Raw genomic sequence first — 19,313 nt, forward strand, 5'->3', positions numbered from 1 at the left:
CTGGACCTAAATGAATTGAACTCATGTCTGTATATATACTGATGTTTTAACCATACTCACTCCCTTTTGTTTTTTTATAAAGTTTCGTTAATAAGAATTGGCTGTAGCATGTATTTGGGTAAGATCTGGAATATTCATTCACCTGGGAGGTAATGTGTCTGATCCTTTGGGATTGGTAGAACCTTTTCTTTTAGATGATGAACTATGATGAAAATTTCTGTAAATCTTACTTGATGTGGGTACTTGGATGGAGGTCTGAGGCTGGATCACTTTAAGGGAACTGTGTTGTCTGGACTTCTGAGTAACCAGTAAGGTAATAAAGAAGCTGTTTTATGCTGGCTTGGTAAATCTAAGTATTGGAATATCCAGCAGTTTTGGGGGGATTGTCTGCCCCAATCTTTGCAGTTCACCCTAGTTGAATGACCACAGCTGGCCCACTGGGACCCTGGTCACACCATTCTCTGGAAAAATTACAAGTTTGATTGTAAAAGGTAACTGCTGACATAGTAATCAGCTTTTGGAAAGTATTTGACTTGCACTGGATGATACTCAAATTTAAAAATTAGTACTATACAAAACCAACATGATACATATGAAATGGATTAAAATCTGGTTAACTGAGATCTCAAAGTGTAATTGCTTATAAAGAATCATCAACAAGAGGGGGTGTTTTTAGTGAGATTGGTCATCGACCCAATGCTATGGCATAATCAACATGCATATCAACATGCAAATCCAAGGTCGTACATTTAAGAATAAAGGACAAATTTATAGGATTGGGCATTTTATCCTGGAAAGCAGAAACTCAAAGGAATTTAAGAGTCACGGAGGATAACCAATTGAATACAAGGTCTCAGTGCGATACAGTGGCTAAAAGAGATAACAGGAAATTTGGATATGTAAACAGAGGAGTAGAGAGCTATCACCACCTCTGTGTGGCATTGGTGAAACAACTACTGGAATAGGTTGTATTGCATCCACAGTTACAAAACATGTTGAAAACTTGGAGGGCATTCCAAGAACAACTACAAGAATGATTTCAAATCTGGAAAAACAAGTCTTTACAATGACAGTTAAGAAACAATCAGAGAGAAGGTCAAGAAGTGACTTAGCATTTTCATAAGTACCTACACAGGGAGAAGGTAGCTGACACAAAAGGGCTCTTTAGTTTAGTAGACAAAGGCATAACAAGATCAAATGGCAGGACACCTATGCTAGAAAAATGGAAATATGAAATAACATACAATTTTATCAGTGTGTAAATAACCAGTGAAACAGCCTAGTAAGAGATCTGGTAAATTCTGCATCACCTGAAGTTTTTAAAAGATGGGATGTATTTTTTATTGATATTCCAAGACTACTTCAACCATAAGTTTTTAGGCTCAATGTAATAGATACTAGGTCAGGTTCTCTGGCCTGGGATAAGCAGAAAGTCACAGTAGAAGATCATAATGATCTTTCTGGCCTATAAATCTATGAATCTTCAGATAAGCATCTATACTTTTAGGTTCTTATCCATACAGAACCCAAAACACCAGTCTCCTGAAGTTTGGCTATGACAAATAGTCACTTCTCCGATTATTAAACAGTTACAGTGTAAAATAATCCAGTTTGGGAATTATACAAACATTTAAACCTACATTTCCTCTTCAGTTTACTGGAAACAGTCAATTCAGACACTAAGGAGTAGATTTTTCAGCACAAGAGAATCGGATGCTGAGCTCCCAATATTGCAAATGGAAGCTGTGCATTTTATTGTCTGTTCATTGTGATTAAGAGTCACCTTAGGTTTCCAGGTCTGGGCTTCCAACACAGCCACTGAAGGGAAAAGATAAAAAGTGATCCGAGAGTTTCCAGTAAGGTGACTAGCTGTCCCGATTTTATAGGGACAGTCCCGATTTTTGGGTCTTTTTCTCACATACGCACCTATTATCCCCCACCTCCTGTCCCGATTTTTGACACTTGCTTTCTGGTCAGCCTATTTTCCAGATGTTCTTCATTGCCAGGGAAATGCTCACCTTTGTGAGCACCAGTTCATAAAAGCTGTTTGAGTGGGGACCAACATTTAGACAATTAAGATTGTTAGGAAGAAGTTGGATGGGGAAAAATAGATTAAAAATACAGCAACTGGACAAGTAGCTTCTATGATGTGGTCTGGCAGTGGAGAGGGAACAGAATTTCCAATTACTCTCTAAGGGCTTATCCACACAGCATGGGCAAAGCACCTTAGAGGGATTTGAGCTGTAGAGCACTCTAATGTGTTATGCTTTAACTGCCCTTTCCAGACTCTGCTGGCATACTCTGAAAGGAACCTAGTTCACATTGATGTAGTTCTGTTTCAAACAGGACTATATGAACTAGGTACCTTTAAGAGCATAGGTCAGCATGTTAGTGCGCTTTACAGATCGCATCTCTCTGGTGCACATTACAGCGCCATTAAGCTCAGGGGCCTGTGCCTAGGGGTGCCGAGCAATTGGGGGGCCCCCAGAAAAATGGGCTCCGCCACACACCAACCTGCTCCCCCTCCCAGCACTCCTGCTGAGGAGCAGGGGAAGCTCCCCACATCCTGACCCCGCTCCCCAGCAGGAGAGCTGGTGTGGAGGGGACTGCAGGCAGGAGGAGTGGGGAGGGGCCCCGCACTTGCTCTGGCCCAGGCCCACACAAACCCCTAATCTGCCTCTCCCTAAGATAGCTACCAATGTCTCAAACAAAACATTCCAAACGTTTTAGGAAGCCTTTTTAAAAATAATCAGGTCCCTTCCAGTCCTAATGTTCTCACACAGAAAACAAACAAACAAAACCCCACCACAACCCCCCATTAACTGCACAAAGATTGAAAAGGTGTGAATTATTCATACCAAATAATTTATTGTATGAATTTAGCTATTATCTGTACATCAGTGCTCTAGGTAGTGGTAAGGAAGAAGGAAGGGGAAGATCCACTACCAATAGTTCCTCTAGGCTTGCCCAACTCTGCACTCTCGTGTGCAGGCAAGTCTCTATGGAGCTAAGCTCTGAACTATATGCATGGCCTTCCCAAATCCTACCCCTCCTTCTGAGAGGTTTTGTTTCCAGTAAGGACCAAATCCAGAAATGCCACAAGAGTGGCTGTTCTTAGCAGGACTGGAATCAGCTCTTTTCTATGGTGACATACTGGCTCTATTGAAGTCAATGGGAGTTTTGCCATTGATTTTAGCATATCACCCATGGTATTTCTGTCCACCCACCATACTGCACCTTGAATATGTTTGATTGCGTCAAATCAAGATTTTGGAAGGGATAAGCAGGTTAATGAGCCTCCACTGACTCAGGCAGACAACGTAAAGCTAGAAGAGCCAATTACTACTGACAGTGGGAAACCTCCAAATTTAGATTAGCATCTAAAGTGCTTCATAGCAATCAGAGTTGTAACACCTACTAGGACATCCATGGGATGGTGAGACAATACTGTGGAGCCCTGCAGCTTTTATAACACGGGTCCTGCCCCCACAAACCTATGATCCTCTTCTCAACATATCTCCAGGAAAAAGGGCTTCCTTGGGGAGCAAGAGAAGGGGGTGGGAAAATTTCCTTCCCTTCCATGCTGGCTAAGGCAATCATGCCTCTGCCTTCGTTTATCAGCAGCTAACCTACCTGCTACAATTTTACAAACTCTTGGATTTATTTTACTACGAAAAAGATGTTCCATTTTTCTACCCAGTGAGTCAACAGTTTCAAATGAGAAGTAGGTCCATTCTGTGTCTTCAAAAACATTACATTTAAAAGTTCCTTTGGAACAAACAGGCATGCTGAAGTAGTGCAGCACAAGGCAGGAAGAAAAAGGGTTCAAATTAACAGCAAATACTGAGTATATTACACAAAACCTTTTCATTCTCCAGAGAAAATACCCCCTTTTAAAGAACAGTGCATTATATTGATCGATAGAGAACTGGAAATACTACAGTAATAAGAAACAATGTAAAACTTATCATAACATGAACAGACAGGAAATTGGGACTCTTGTGAATTGGCTAAGGACAACAAACATTATTATTAAACTGGCAGACAAGAGGATCCATTGTAGTTATGAATTACAGTGATTATTTTAGGGAAATACTGTAGCATAGAAACAAAAGTATCAAAAGCTTCTTTATATTATTAGCCTCCTGCTTTCCAATACAAGAGTGGAAAAGACACTCATTTTTATCTCATCCATGTTTGGGCCATATGGTAAGATGACTAGCTTGAAAGATTTTATAAATCCTTCACTAAACCCCAACAGATACTTTGTAGCATCTAAGGCTAAAACATATATAGGTTGGGGTAACAAAATAAAGTAAAAATAACTTGTTAGTAAATAACTATTTAAGGGCACCGTTTATTTTCTGAATAAACCCTTTTTCAATGGAAACTCCTTGCCTGAGTAAGAGCTGCAGGATTTAAGTCCTCCAATAACAGGAAAAATGTAAAGATCACACATAGAATATAAAAAAATTGGCCTTAACTAAATACACTCAGGAGCCTTGAATAACTGATATTGGCATGTCTTACATTGTCCATGCTTCTTACTTTTTCCCTTAATTTAGGCTGGTTTGTCTTGCTCTTCCTACTAGTTATCCCTCCTAGTCCTCTACTGGAAAGGTAGGAATACATCTTTACTGTATGTATTTTTAGTAAAAGACATGGACAGGTCACGGGCAATAAACAATAATTCACGGCCCATGACCTGTCCATGACCTTTACTATAAACCCCCCTGACTAAAACTAAGCAGCTCCTGGGGCCTGGGACACCGCTGCTCTGGGAAACCCCAGGGGCCGACAGCTGACCCCTGCTTTGGCAGTGGGAGCTGACTGCCCCCTCCCCGCCTGCTGCCCCAAGGCCCCTGGGGACTGCTGCTCTGACAGCCTCCAGGGTGGCCCCTGGGACTGCTGTTGCTCCAGGACTGCTGTTGCTCCACTGGCCCCTGGAGCCAACAGCTCCAGACGCTGCTCAGGCAGCCAGGGGCCACCCCAGCAGCTGCTCAAGTGGCCGGCTACAGGGCCCACCTCAGCAACCAGCCCCTGGGCAAACTGTTCAGATGGCCCTCGGATCAGACGCACCGGCAGCTGCGGAAGTCACGGAGATCTTGGAAAGTCACAGAATCCATTACTTTCATGACCTCCATGACAGATTCGCAGTCTTATGTGTAAGTGATTTTTAATACCATTACTACTGTTACTTCAGGAAAATGGCCACTCTTGCTATCACTTGTAGGACAGATGCATGTGGAAGCTCCATTGCATTCTTCCTCCCCCAAAACACAATCCATTTATGACACCTTTTAAGCTATAAATCAAACCAATATGCCTCAAATATCTCTCTCCCGCTGACTTCTCTCTATCAGTGTAAATACCATAGATTCATAGACTGTCATCCTCATGCCTTATAATGTCATCCTTACAATCTCTCAGGTCTGTAGATCTTCATTCCACCACAGACTGAAACAGACCAGCCTAATTTCACTTTGTAAAATGTGTGAAATTTGGTTACCCCCCCCCAGATTTTAAAGATTTCAATTATTTATAACACAGATAAAAAATAAGATGAAGTGAGCTGTAGCTCACGAAAGCTTATGCTCAGATAAATTGGTTAGTCTCTAAGCTGCCACAAGTACGCCTTTTCTTTTTGCGAATACAGACTAACACGGCTGTTACTCTGAAATCTTTTTAAAACCTTGTTACAGTTCTCATTATAATGAAATGGGTCATTCCATACCAGCAGTTTTAAAGCAGGACTCCACTGAATGGGGTCTTCTGCTTATAAACTGAATGATACAGTTCACAGGTAAATATGTATGTGAATGTATGTAATGCATTCGGTATTTGACAGATGGTCTTTCGGCATCTTAACATATCCAGCAGTTTAGTAGGTGAGCAATTTCAAAGTGAAATGCTGGTAAAAAAAAAAAACACTCAAATATATGGAAGAATATGCAGGGGAGTACATGCTCAATAATGCCAAGCAGTAATAATTTTTAATCTGATAGCATCCCTTTTATATGCAGCTCCAGAATGTCCACAGTACATCCATAAAACAATGATACAACTGTTCTTTGAAACAATAATCTACAAGAGCATCAATTTTTCACAATAATTAGTAATTATGGGCCACAGCTCAAGGACTGATTTTGTTCCTTTATTTGTGGGGATTAATAGTTGTGTGTGTCTGAAATCAGACTGCTACTCTCAGTTTGAAAGGGATGTTAAGAGTGCACATTCTATTTTAATAAGGTCTAAATGCATGTCTTGCAAGCAACAAACAGGATGTGCTGTTTCCATAGAAACAGAAGCTGGTATTATTAAAAAGGGATAAGCCACTCTGTGGCTGGTTCCCCTTAGACACAGTATCATCAACATATATGATCATTTGGATTTTTATTTTTAAAATTGAAAATTAAATCCAAGCCTATTTCCACCTGACTTGATTTTGGAAGCTACTGCTTCTCATTGTCCTGAAGGGAACTCATATGCAAAGAATTAGGGCCCAATCCTGCCTGTAGTTACTCAGGCAAAATTCCCACTGGAATCCTGATGGTTTTGCCTGAATAAGGACTGCAAGATTGGCCTCTCTCTAAAAAAAAAAAAAAAAAAAACGCACTAGACAAATAGCATCAGAAATGGGGAATAATATTGCAGAAAGTTACTGCTCAGACATTACAATTATGAATATATATATCCTGTGATTGGTATGTAATAGATACAATGCTTTCTAGTGCCGGAGGATAAATAATTTTAAATATAATGATGTTCAAGATAAAAAGAGGGTTTTTTTTTCTTTTTCTTCTGTAATATTATGTCAATAAGACTAAATTCAGTCTTGTCAGCATCTCATTTTTTCAGTGCTTAAAGAGTAAATGGCAAAGCAGAGGAGTGGTGAGAAAGAGTATCCAGACCTTTCTGCCATTACCATGCTAAATTAGAAGCTGATAATCCAGCTCAACACATCACCAGTGCACAATATTGCTCTATAGAAAGAGAAGTAAGAGGACTACATAATAGGGGTTTAAGCCGAGTGTGTGCTATGCTCTTCCCCAAATTTTATTTTATTTCTAGGGCATAAGGATAACACTGTCACTTCTCCAAGTCTTCTATAAGCAGCCCGTGCTTTCAATTCCATGTTTATATATAATGGAGGCCATATGGGGCACTCTATATTCATTTCTATTACAGTTACTACAGGGATGTATAGTGCTAGCTGCAACTCATTAGGGAACCACTAAAGACAATGACTTGCATATTGTACATGGATCTCACCTGCACATTGCTGAGTATGGGTGGCCAAATACTGCCACTGCAAATACACATACTGAAGCAGCAACCCACAGCAAGTTTTGTATCTCCATGCATGCCATTTCTCTTCATATCAAAATCATTTGTCATAATTCGGCAGCACAATATTGAAAACAGTTCTCACTTTGAGGCAACTCTTTCATGCACTAGTGGCCTTCTTTGTTTCCCCCTTTTCTGATAGGCCTAAGTCACATTTGGATGTAAAATACCTTTAGGGCCATGTGTGTTGGCAGCACCCTATCATCACATTGGTTATATTGGAGCGATTTCATATTTTAAAGTAGCTTCAGAAAGGTGTTCTTCCATGTGCAATCATAGTGTGTGCATTTAGAATGGAAATTTATATTCAAGTATATTCAATGTAGAATATTGAAGTATATTCAGTGTAGAACCTGGACACTGTTGTATGCTGGTATGTGTCCTGTGTGTATTTCACCATCAATTCTAAGAAATATGCATCCAGTTATTTTTAGGACACTCATAGCATTCGTTCTATTCCAAACCACTTTGATTGCTATAGGGCTTAGAAGGCGTGTGGTGGGGATGTTCATCAGAAACATCTGTCTCAAAGTTTGATATTATTTATTGGTGGAAAGAATAGCAAGATTTTACTGGTCAGGACAGTTTTAATTTGTGATAGATATTTCCATAGCTGACTTTCTCTTACTAGAGGTTATCAGAAAATATACCCTTATTTTCTTATGCCACTGCTTACTGTTCTCTTGTCAAAAGTAGAGCTGGTTGAAAGTTTTCCAAATAATGGTTTTCTATTGGAAAATGTCAGTTATCAAAATCAAAACTTTCTGCAGGAACATGTTAATGCGGACTGTCACGGAGTCCCTGGGCGATGCTCTGGAACTGCTCCCCATGAAGCCAGTCAGGACTCTGGGGAAGTCTCCTTTCTGTGAGCAGCCTATCTTCAGGACACAAAGCTCACACAGCTTCCACCTTCCTGGGTCTGACCTCGGAGCATTCAGCATCTTCTGCCCCTCCGTGTGCTTCCCACAGCGAGCCCGCTCAGGCGGGGCTCCTGGGGAAGCCAGAGGGTCCTGCACCCCAACTTCGCAGTCAGACGTGACTCTCAGCCAGCCAGTAAAACAGAGGTTTATTAGACGACAGGAACATGGTCTAAAACAGAGCTTGTAGGTGCAGAGAACTGGACCCCTCAGCTGGGTCTATTTTGGGGGGCAGTGAGCCAGACAACCATGTCTGCCCTTCACTCCATGTCTCCATCCAGCCCCAAACTGAAAACTCCCTCCAGCCCCTCCTCCTCTGGGCTTTGTCCCTTTCCCGGGCCAGGAGGTCACCTGATTCCTTTGCATTTCAATAAGGTATGGTAGGAGTCTCACATACTGCTATACACTGGCTGAGTGGATATCTTTTTGTACTAGTTTTCCCTACCCATTTTTGATGTCACTAACCTCCACTGATAGTGGAGTTTAAGTAACCAAATAGAATATAAATCAGATTCATTCTGCAAAAGAAGCAAGCAAAACAAGCAAGCAGTGACAGGTAGGCCCCAACAAGATCAGGAACAACCTACAAGTTCAGATGTTTAATATAAACCTCTAGGGTCTGCCAAAGCAAGCCTGAAATCTCACAGTAATAGACTCTCATTTTATTTCTGCTTTCTGTCCCAGCCAGAAAAATGAAATCTAAGGAGAGAAAAGTTAAATGTTTTTCAAACTTTAACACATATTTGGTTTGAGTTTGGGGCAAAAGTTTGTAAGGAATCCACATTGGTATGTAGATCCCTAAAAACAACATGCAAGGATTTCAAAGCTGGTAAGTAGAGGGGTGTGTGCGTGCATGGAATACATAAAGTTACTCATCTCTTCTTGCGCTGTTGCTATAAGAGTTTATGTTACTTTACTGTCAAGGAAATTAACTATACATTTTCTTAATTGTCTGCCTAGTTTGTCAGAACATTCAGCCGTGGCTGCTTAGAGAGCTGCCCAGTAAAGGAAGATTAATCTCTCAAGGAGTCACCTTATATTAAAAGCAATATGATACGCTGGAAATGGACCTCTGGAGATTTTTTCAAAGTGTTAATTAGAGCTGCTGTGGAAGAATATGTTTTGAAGGCTGGGTTTTTAAAATGTGAAATTTTGGAAAAGATTTCAACTCAAAGGCAATTGTGCAGACAATTTAACTGTTCAAAGAATGTAAAACAGCTTTTGCTTTGCTCTTTATGTCACACCTCTGGAGAATGACCGAGCCAGTCTCAGTCTCCACTCCTCAAGCTTCCCATCCCAGTCCCCTTGCACAGGCCATTCCCAGCCCCTGCCCACAACTACTTGTCCCCAGTGTTCTTGCTCAGCCACTCCCAGCTCTCCCCTGACATCCTGGCTCCTCATCAAATCCAGCTCCACTCCTCACCCCACTTTTTCCCCCCACCCTACTCTAGTTCTTGATCCCAGTGTCGTTGACTAGCAAATTACAGTCTCTTTCCTCTCTTCCCTGGCTCCACATCCATTTTCAGCCTCCCACTCCTACTAGCTCCTAGTCCTGTCCCCCTGCTCCATTTGCCTTTCTGGCTCTCAGTCCCAGTCTAGTTGCCCAGCCAGTCCCAGTCTCTTCCCCACTCCAACTTCCAGTCCAAATTTTCCTCTCCCTCTTGCTAGCCTCCAGCCCCAATTTCCACCACAACCAACCCTCATCCCCAGGCTCCTTGTCCCAAGCCACCCCACTTGGCACATCCCACCCTAGCAGGTCCAGCTATTGTCCCCTTGGCATTACAATCAGATAGCTTTCTCCTGCAGGCTACCTGGGCCCTATGTGTGAGTGGCTGTGGGGTGTCACTGAGATCACAGAAGAGACTGGTCCCCCTGCTTTCAGTTCAGGTGCCTGGCCCCAGACCTGACTGGGCCCATAGCAGCTCAGAATTACCAGGAAAGTCCAGCTCAGCCCTGCACTGTAGCATGCTGAGAGTAGAAGGGATCTTTGCGGCATTTAGTTGCTAAAACATAAGGAGTCTCTACTGAACATGCGCAAACCATGATTTTTCAAAGGTTTATAACATGGCCAAATTTGGGCAGATTTTCATGGGAGCAGCAAAGAGCACGTCCCTGACACCGGACACATCTACAATGGAATAAGAGACCTATGGCACAGCCACGGCTAGCCCAGGCTCACAGCCCAAGTTGTGTTGACATTTGGGCTCAGGCTCCAGCCCAAGCCTAAACATCTACATCGCTCGAGCCTTCCGAGTCCAAGTCAGCTGACCTGGGCCAGACGTGGGTGTTTAATAGCTGTGTAGATGTACCCACAAAGGCCAACTCCCCTGCCAAATTTCAAGTCCCTGCTTCAAAGCATGAAGATGCCAGAACTTTTCAAAGAAAAGGTCATCAGAACTGACTTACATGGGCAAAACAACATTTTCTCCTAGCTTCCTTCTCAGAAACAGCTGAGCCATTCTGGCTGAAATTTTCCAAAAATATTCAGCTTGAGATAGACACCAATGTGGAAGATTCCAGCCCAAAGAGTCTGGCAAAGTTATAAGCAACCAAAAAACTGGGTCTTATAACAGGAAGCGTCATGGACCCTAGTAGGCAGTGCAACCAGCCATACCTATAATGACTTATAAAATATCAATTAGTGAATGATATAAATGATCATGATGATAATGATATAAAATATCAATTAGTGAATAAATCACACATTGTAATGCATTCTATGCTATATCTGAAAAAAATACAATAATTGTTTAGTTTGCTTTTGGTTATCAAAATAGCGGTATAGCCAATTCTTGTGATTTTATTATGTCTCATAATTTGGGGGGTTTTCTTAAAGCCCCAGCCCCTAGAAGAATGTGATTAGGTGAGAACCGCAGCATTCATTGAGAAAAAAAATGTTTCTAGCACTCATGGCTGTGGAGAAAAGCTTGAAAATGTGACCAAAGTGGATTGTAAAGATTCAAAAACCAGAAGGCAAATTTAAAAAGTACCTACCATTTATTTTTTAAAATCTCAGTACTTGTAAGCCAGTCTCATGGTGTAGGGGGTCTGACTCATGACTTTTGAATGCAGGGGTTGGCAATATTCAAATACTACCACACGAGAAGAGCAACTGCTGAATGCAAGAGGACTGATTCTCCAGTCACATAGCCTGATGTAAACCTGGAGTAGCTGTACTGAAATAAATAGAATTACAGCTGTGGAGGAGAAGGAGAAAAAAGGGTCCCAAGTAAATTCTCACAAGTGCTGATTAGAATTCCATGATGATTTGGACACAAAAATTGGTGTGTCAAAACTCCACCTCAAAGTAACATGAAGTTTGAACCCTTCTGTAATAATCATTATATAGCACCAGTCTGTTTGTATAGTGGGTTGTGAGTTTGAAAAACTGAAGTATTGGAAAAATGTTTTCAAAAGGAACAAGTCAGAATTAAAATGAGAAGTGAAACTTGGCTATCAGAATGAAGATAGCAGGCCAGAGCCTCATGTGGTATAATTCAGCATACTTCTATTGACCTCAGTGAGGCTATACTGTTCTATACCAATGGAGAAAATGGAACATCACATTTCAAGAGACATTTGTCATAAAAAAAAACCCCTAATTTATTTGCGACAATATATTTTGTACCACTGAGCTAAACTGGAAATCATAATGATGAAACAATAAGTTGCATTCCTTGCATAAAGAAGTGACGTTGAAGACACCATGGAGATGGCTGTGTCTGAATCAGATTAACTGGGCAACAAGGTTGACATCATTAGCAGAGCAGGTGGTCATGGAACAATATGGGAAGAGATGGGACTTATTAAATTAACAAGTGGTTTTTTTCATGATTTGAGCGGTTGGGGAGGGTTTTGTATAAGGCTTTAAGTCTTTGTTGGGAACATTAACACAAACATTTCTGTTGTGTGTTTGGAAGGTTTTCGAACATCAGAGAAAGTACTGAGTGGGTGGGGGAATAAGACAACCACCACATGATAAGATGGAAACACATTTGTGATCACTTTTCCAGGCACTAGTACTTCTGGCTGAAAATGGTAAAAAAATTAATTCCCGACCCGCTTTTCAGAAAATAAGTCAGCTCTAATAAGAACGGTGCAAAAAGCGGATACAAAGGTGACCACAAACAAGGACTTATAGCTGTGTCTCTGAAACTCACCCTCCACCCCCCAGGTTTCAGAACCCAAGCTCCAGCCGAAGCAACAACTTCAAAGTGCTGTCTACACAGCTATTTTTTTAGAGCACTAGCCCGAGCCCCACAAACCCAAGTCTGTTGACCCAGGCGAGGCTGAGAGATCTGTAGACATACCCTAATGCTCTTCAAATCATTTTCTGGTCAAATTCCCGACGTGGACAAGGAGAGAGAGTCTTGTTCAAGTGAAAGTGATTAAATTACAACACCTTGTTACTCAGCAAAGCCATGTGTTTACAGGTATATCTGCTGATTTCATTGACAACCCCTTTCTCCTCCACACATGCACTTGTGACAATTTGCATTGCTAAAAGGAATGGAGTTCATAAATCTATGGGAGAGTAAATAAGACACTATTTCCCCCCCCATGAACAAACTTTTAACTAAGTTCCAGCCACAGAATCTTTATTACTGGTTCTGCCATTGCCATAAAGATCCTAGCTTGACTAAGATTCAGGGTTAAGTTTCCAGGGCTGGCAATTATAAAGACAAGGTTTATTGCACAGTGAGTAAATTTGAAATGGAGTTAGTGAGTCACAGCAAACATATAACCCCTTTTCCTTTGTGTCCTATTTACAGTCACCTTTCAGAGTGTAACTGCACTTTACCACCACTACACAGTGCTGTGATGCAGATTCTAGCCAATGCATAATAATAGCAGGTCCAGTTTGGATATTTTTGATCAGTTAGACTAATAGACTGAAGTCAACAAGGTTCCTCCCTAGCTGCAAATATCTCACAAGAGCCTTGCAACGTACCAGGTGTGACCCTTGCTGGGGATACCCAGTGCAGTGAGGCACCTCGCGCCCATCTGTCCTTAGCATAAGGAAGTCTGGTCTGTGCCTGCCATGTGCAACTCCTTGGCACCACCAGCCATGGGCACCACAAGCACTTCCCCTCTCAGCCTGCGCAGGCTCCACTGTCCCTCTGTAGGTTAGCAATAGGCACACCCTGCCCCTGAGCTTCTCCCTGGAAGGCCCAGCCCACGTTGCACTGGAACTCAGAATTCACAGATTTGATATTCTCAAAGGAATAATACACACCAGCCAATCAGTTTCACCTCAGGATCACTGCTCTCTGCTCAGCACAAAGCACTTAGAGAAATTAACTTGCCTTCGCTATAAATGTAACAAAGAACAGAAATTCAAGAAGCAACAGGTAGAATGGAAACAAATGGTTATATATAAAATAGAATCATCACACACTAAACATAACTAACAAGACATTCTCCTTTCTCATAAAGGTTAGGTCACCCAAAGTTTCTCTCCCAGCATTAAACAGCCACACTGGCTGTGATCCTTCATTCGTAAGACAAACCAGCTGGCAGTTTGTTCCCTAGGTGAAGGATAACTAGGTATCTAGATAACTACCTCTGCACCCCGAGATATTGTTCCAGGTGGTTAAACTCCTCATGAGAGGTGGTTAAACTTCTCATGCCTGAAAGAAACTTGTCACCTTTTGGTGACCAACCCCAACTCATAGACCTTTAGATCATAATTTTCAATATTACATCTCTTCATCTTTACATATTAACTGTACACATACGTGTCACATAATTATGCTAATCGGTGTGACACTGGCTTTCAGTAGAGACCTTATGTGACATCCTTTGACTAACTAACTACTATCTAGAGAACAGATCCAGGGGATCCCAGTAACCTTATGCACCCTGATGCCCTCTGCCAGTTGGCTCCAAGAGATTCCTGGGTCACACCAAATCAACTCCATTAACAGTCACTCATTCTCAAAGGAGGATAACCAGAGTTTCTTTTAGAGATTGCAAAAGAGATTAGGACTGCTGGGGTGTGGTATGGAAAACAAATAAAATTCTTAGGAATGGATCTATACACTAAGTGGGAGAAGTTTTCTCCCAAATAGCCTTGCTTTGTACAGAAACACTAAAGAAAACTGATACGAGTTGCAGAGAATGAAGTGAAAGGGTGGAGGTGAAAGTCACAGCCCAAAGGGAGCAAGAAGAATGATGTTTCTTCTCCTCCCCTTCCAAACTCTGTATGGAAATACTGATGCTATGGTGACAAGCTCAGCAGAAGCAACTGTATTATTCCACTACAGGAAGAAATACACACACTTTCATTATGCTGGAAGGATTTGGCTAGAATCTCGCACCACTTCACAGCGTGTGTAGTCAAAGGCAGGATATTCTTGTACAAGGCTACTTGTTTTACTTTACCACCATTATTTAAAAGCTGACAAGAGACTGCTATTCATCAATGGCATAACTTAGAGATTCTCTCTCTGATTCAGTCACCAGTGACTGGCCAGATGAGAGACAACAACAGACTTTTGCATTGGTAACAAATTAAAAAAAAAAATCAGTCATTTTCTTGGACGAGCATACTCTCTAGTTTACACAGCTTAGCTTTCTGGTTATCACTTTACTATCTTGATTATAATTTGCAAAACAAAAAAAGTAAAGTAAACTTTCAGTGGAAAAAAAAAATCTCTCCAAACTACATGTTTTGGAAATGCAAAATAGATTTTATCCTTCAATTTTTGGGGTCTTTTTTTTTAAGTCTTGTTTTTCATGCTTCATAGACATTCAACTGAAAATGAGTGGGAAGGAGCTTAAAATATATACAAAAATTCTATACATATATATTATAGCACTAAAACATTAATCAAATGTTTAGAAAAGGTCAAAAATCTATTTTTTAAACAGCATTTGCCTGCTTGGAAAGGATTTTTACCATCTGTATTACTCATGAGTTTTAACCTGCCATATTTCATTTATGTGTCTGCACTATAGAACTTTAATTTCAGAACATGAATGGAAGCACAAACTCTTAAGGTGCAAATGTCAGCTGACTGCCATTCTATATCAGTGATAACAGCTCCTCTGGAAAAAATTAACCTTTATTCCATGTCAGTAAGCAGAAAGACTGCTGGCCCATCAGCAAGTTGGTTCAGATTGCTAACTAATAACTAGCCAGGTTCACCATCAAGAGTCATGTTTAATAACTTAAAAACATGCAGTGTGTAAGGGAGGATTAAGGTGTCAATAACTGTCTCTGCCTCTTATAAATATCCTCAGAATAACTGCTTATACAAGCTTTCCTCAGCTACAAAGAATATCTGTTCTGCATATTGATACACTTCCACATCTTTAAACCCTGATAGCACAACATTTCACCACTCTGAAGCCATCCCACACAGATTTTTTTTAAGACTATCCTAATAAAAATCAGAGGGTCTGCCAGAAAATGGAAGGAACTGAATTCTACATTGTTGTAATATATTATTTTTTCACATAGATTCAAGTTCTAATTTTATTTTTGGTTTCAGTTTAGATTTCATTCTTCAAAATATCTTCAAATGTAAAGTACAGTAGAAAGTTCAAATACTAAGTAAGAGAACTTGGGGTGTATCAGAAATCATTGGGTTTTCCATGGATGGTGAAGCATGAAGCATGCTCTAAAGCCCCACTCTAGCAACATACATAAATTAGTGCAAAACTTATAGCATCTGAATAGTTCCCATTGATTTCAATAAAAAGAACAGGAGTACTTGTGGCACCTTAGAGACTAACAAATTTATTAGAGCATAAGCTTTCGTGAGCTACAGCTCACGTAATCGGATGCTTATGCTCTAATAAATTTGTTAGTCTTTAAGGTGCCACAAGTATGCCTTTTCTTTTTCCGGATACAGACTAACACGGCTGCTACTCTGAAACCATGTTATTCCTATGTGTACTTTCACTGCATGAGGCAGCTGTGATGTGTGGATATTAATGTGATAGTCAGAAGCAGTGCTGGGTAGCTGTCACACTCTTCTTTCCATACCAAATCTGGAAGGTCAAAATGATTCTAATGGAGGATGAAGTGTATTGGTTTTAGGCAGGATACTTCAGGACAGTGAAATCTGTCCCAATAGTTTTGATTATGGAGAAAGAAGTTTCTCTCACCCACAGCACTCAAACGCTTCTGAAACAATTTCATTCAAGTTTTCAAAACAACATTTACTACTAAGCTACTTAAGAATGTAAGAATGGCCATACTGGGTCAGACCAAAGGTCCATCTAGCTCAGTATCCTGTCTTCCGACAGCGGCCAATTCCAGGTGTCCCAGAAGGATTGAACAGAACAGGTAAACATCACCATTCCGTCGCCCATATGGAAAGTTTTGGCCAGAATTTTCAAAGCAGTCTAGGGAGTTTATGCAGCTAACTCTTGAATATATCAGCCTTCAACTCCAAAGGAATTCATTTCAGAAGCTATAGACAAATAAACATGGAAATTAAAACCGAACATTTAATGGAAATTTACTGAAAATTAAAACCCAACATTAAATTGCACCTACCTTTGCTTGTCATAATAAGAGCAGAAAAGCTGATCAAAGGCACAATTGCTGGATAAGGTGATGCATGTTCACCATGAGTAAAGCTGCCATTTTATGGAGTGTTTAATATATTGTAAATAAGTTTTAAAAAAAGTCTCCTTTACTCAGGAATCAGGGCCTGCAGCAGAGCCATGGTCAACTTACTGAGAGTAGCTGGCCTGTAGTAGGCTGCCTGTTTGGCTATGCCACCGGATTGGCTGGAAGAGTCAGCAGACCAGCCCTTATGCCCAGCAGCAGTGTAGCAACTGCACAAAGTATTTGCCCATGATTGTGATTTCTCTTGTGGCTGCTTGTTCCTAGCCTTGCTCCTGCCTTGCCTCATTCCAAGTAACCTAGTTCTGACCCCCTTGGCTCTGACTGCTAACCTCAAACTGACTCTGACCCATGACTTCGGACTCCAGTTGTGATCCTTAGCTCTGGCACCTGGTCTCTGGCTCTGACTCTGGGCTCCCGCCTCCTGTTCTAACCTCTAGGCCTCATTCCTGCTCCAACCACTTGGCGGCATGACAGCCCACATCCTGGTCATGTGGTGCCTGCTTTCCCAAAAATGCATCCTCCTGTATTGCAAAGTTATGTTTTTCTTAAAATGAATTAACATGAAACCACAAGTACCACAACAGAACACAAATTGAATTTGGCTCTTACTATAATTACTACTGATTAGAGCTGATTGAAGTTTCCAGATTTCAATTTTGACAACATTTTCAGTTTTGTTTACTTTTCAGAAGCATAATGATGTTTTTCAAATTTTGTAAAAAAAAAGAAAGTATTAAAATTTAGATGAGAAAAGCCAAAAAAATTGATGAATTGATTACATTTTTTGATCAGCTCTGAGCTTATTCATTAGCATGTAATCTAGCTCCTCTTAGTACAGATAAAACAGTCCCTTTTATATATTACACTACATCTCAATATATCCATTATAAAGCTCTTAGCACACTGGTGGTATTACCACAAGCAATGAATTAATGATGATGTTTGTATCATCCTACTATTATCCAGATTTACCCCTTCTTATTTAAGGCCAAATTACTTAGGGCAAACATGTGATCAACAGAACAGAGTAGTGAAGGTGAGCATCTGAATTCTCCATCCCTCCTTGGCTAGATGTCTGTTCAGCCACACCACAGAGATACTTCACTGGGAACAGCAGCAGTGGCTCAACAGAGCTGCTCCTATTTAATGGCCAGCTGCACATATTTACGCAGGGCTTTCAGGCCAGAGGATGTGAGTTGTCCGCTGGAAATATTGGCGCTAGTGTCCCAGCCTAGCCACCATGACATTTTCCCCCCACCCCTGAAGACCTGCTACCGAGTTTTGTTCCAAGACATGCAGTGGTATGCGCCAAGCTGCTTTGTCTGCCAACCATCAAATACAGCAGAAATGTATGACTTCCACTGCTTTGGGGTTATGCATTCCTGTATAGGAAGCCACAGGATTTGGCCTCTATGTTACATTATCACAGACTGCAAGCCTTAGGCAGGCACAGAATTTGCCCCCCACGCATGGCCCCATTGGCCTGTCTGGAGCTGGCGCCCCAAATACAGAAGTCAAATTCCATTAAAGATAATGAAATTATCTGGAGGTGAAGTTTAAGTGGATTTCCATCAGCGTAAGAGTAGAAGTTAACCCTGTGTGTCATAAGGTTGGTTCATCCTTCTGTCCTGGTTTTAAATTGTGACTCATCCAATTACACTTTGATAAGAGATCAAATTATTTTCCCTTTTCTTAAAAGATTTAATACTAGATAAGCCTCCATGTGTTGAAAATTGATAATCCTTAATAAAAGATGAGAGAGGTTCCTGTAACATCTCTGCAGCAAATATTTTGAAGTAGCTGCTAAAGTGGATACTAAGTGAAAGATACTTCAGTATAGCCTTGATGAAAATATTAGGTTATACTGTGGGGAGTTGTGAGACTGTAGACCATTTTATCTCATATTGGACATTACATCTTGTATATTTTATGTAACATTTGGCTAGAGGATCCCTTGGAAACCACTGGTTATGGGATACATGCAAAATGGACACTAACACAAAATGAAAAATAATAATCTGAGAATGACAGGTATTTCTGGATGCTACATCTGGGTCACCTACCAGCCACCTATAACTTCTTGAACTGCCTCTGTGTTATCATTCAAGTGTGTATATAGGCAAAGCCTGACACATTTCACCATTCTGCATGCTGATAACTACTGAATGATCTTTTGATTATTACCTATGAAGCTCTTAACACAAAATGAAAGAGCACAGATATGCACAAGGCAAAAGCAGCCATAAAAGGAAATGCAAAAATTCTGCAAATTACTTTTTTTTAAAAAAAATCAGCAATTACAGTGAGCTTTTTTTTTACTGCACAGGAGTGTGTGTCACTTTATGGACATGTGTTATATCTGATAATGTGCTGACTTCAACAGAAGTTGCAGATACTCAACATCTTTCATGGTCTGCACCAAAAGGCGTAACTCTGCAAGGCACTGAGCGTCCACTCAGAGGTAC

This window comes from Eretmochelys imbricata, chromosome 3, assembly GCF_965152235.1.
Source record: "Eretmochelys imbricata isolate rEreImb1 chromosome 3, rEreImb1.hap1, whole genome shotgun sequence".
Classification (NCBI taxonomy): domain Eukaryota; kingdom Metazoa; phylum Chordata; order Testudines; family Cheloniidae; genus Eretmochelys; species Eretmochelys imbricata.